The sequence below is a fragment of the Silene latifolia genome, chromosome 9, assembly GCF_048544455.1.
Source record: "Silene latifolia isolate original U9 population chromosome 9, ASM4854445v1, whole genome shotgun sequence".
Taxonomy (NCBI): Eukaryota; Viridiplantae; Streptophyta; class Magnoliopsida; order Caryophyllales; family Caryophyllaceae; genus Silene; species Silene latifolia.
Window position 1 is genome coordinate 57871058 of NC_133534.1, and position 1215 is coordinate 57872272.

The 1215-nt window shown below is 48.4% G+C and overlaps 1 non-coding gene across 1 annotated transcript; it reads left to right on the top strand.

The window, feature by feature from the left end:
* The first annotated feature begins 853 nt into the window (after positions 1–853).
* LOC141603916 (small nucleolar RNA R71) lies at positions 854–960 on the top strand. Its single transcript, XR_012525751.1, has one exon. It is a non-coding gene; the product is annotated as a small nucleolar RNA R71 (small nucleolar RNA).
* Positions 961–1215: the final 255 nt, after the last annotated feature.

Genomic DNA, 1215 nt, shown 5'->3' on the forward strand with positions numbered 1-1215 from the left:
GTACTTTTTTTTGATTTATTAATTCTGACTTTGTTTGAACTCGGATCCGCCTCATTCTTCTCAACATGACTTTCTCGACCATGGCGGGACCATCAAGGGTGGACCCGCTCCTCAAGGTGATGGCATGTAGGGTCTCCTTTTGCTCGGGTTGAGTGGGTAGGTGCCCAGGAGCTCGAGTGTTACTCTTGCTAGCCAACTGAGCTATTTGGCTCTCTAGCAACTTCATCCCGGCCTCTCTTGCTTGGGACTCCTTTAGCAACAGATTTTTCAGCTCGGAAAACTCAGAATTTTGCGTTTGTTGCTGCCTTTGCGGCACATAAGGAGGCTTTTGGTATTCTTGTTGCTTTTGATGCGGAGGTACATATGGGCTGCGTCGGGCGGAGGTTGAGTTGGATTCAAAACATTCGGCTTCTCCAACTCAAGTTTGGATGCGGTGGCTCGTAGTAGGTGTTGTTCGCCCGTAGTGTTGAAAGGCAAAGACAAGATTCAAAGGGACTAGGGCAGTTCTTCGAGACATGGCCCTCTACTCCACACCTTTCGCAAAGGAAGGGACCGTCTGAAACGGCGTTGACTTGGTATATCCCACCCTTAGAGGCTCCTCCTAGCTCATACTTGTCAAATCTTGCGGTGAGAGCCTCAAGTGCAAAGAACAGAGGAAGATTCAGCAGCTCTCCTCGGTTCCCTCTCGAATTCCCATACTCGGCCTTGTGGGTAGCTAGATCGTCAATGATCTTCCACCCCTTGGTTGCTCCCAAATTTTCAAGCAAATCTCCCATTGTCGCAAAGATCCAAAATGGCCCTCCGATCGTCGTACAACCCATTGTAAAAATGATTGCACAAGCTCCACTTTTCAAATCCATGGTGCGGTATGGTTCGCACTAACTTCTTGAATCGGACCCATGCCTCATGGAAATTCTCATCTGGCCCTTGTTTAAAACCCGTGATTTGGGCTCTAATAGCGATCGTCCTTGAAGCAGAAAAGTACTTCTTGTAGAACGCCAATGCCAATGTATTCCAATCAGTGATCTCCTGAGCGGCTCGGTCCAGATCTCTATACCACTCCCTTGCAGCATCACGAAGGGAGAAGATGAACATGGTCTCTTTGATTTGATCCTGGGTCACGCCAGCTGGTGGGGGAATGGAGCAGCAGTAGTCAATAAAGGTCTCCATATGTCTAGCTACATCTTCATTTGCAGCTCCCCTAAACTGATTTCT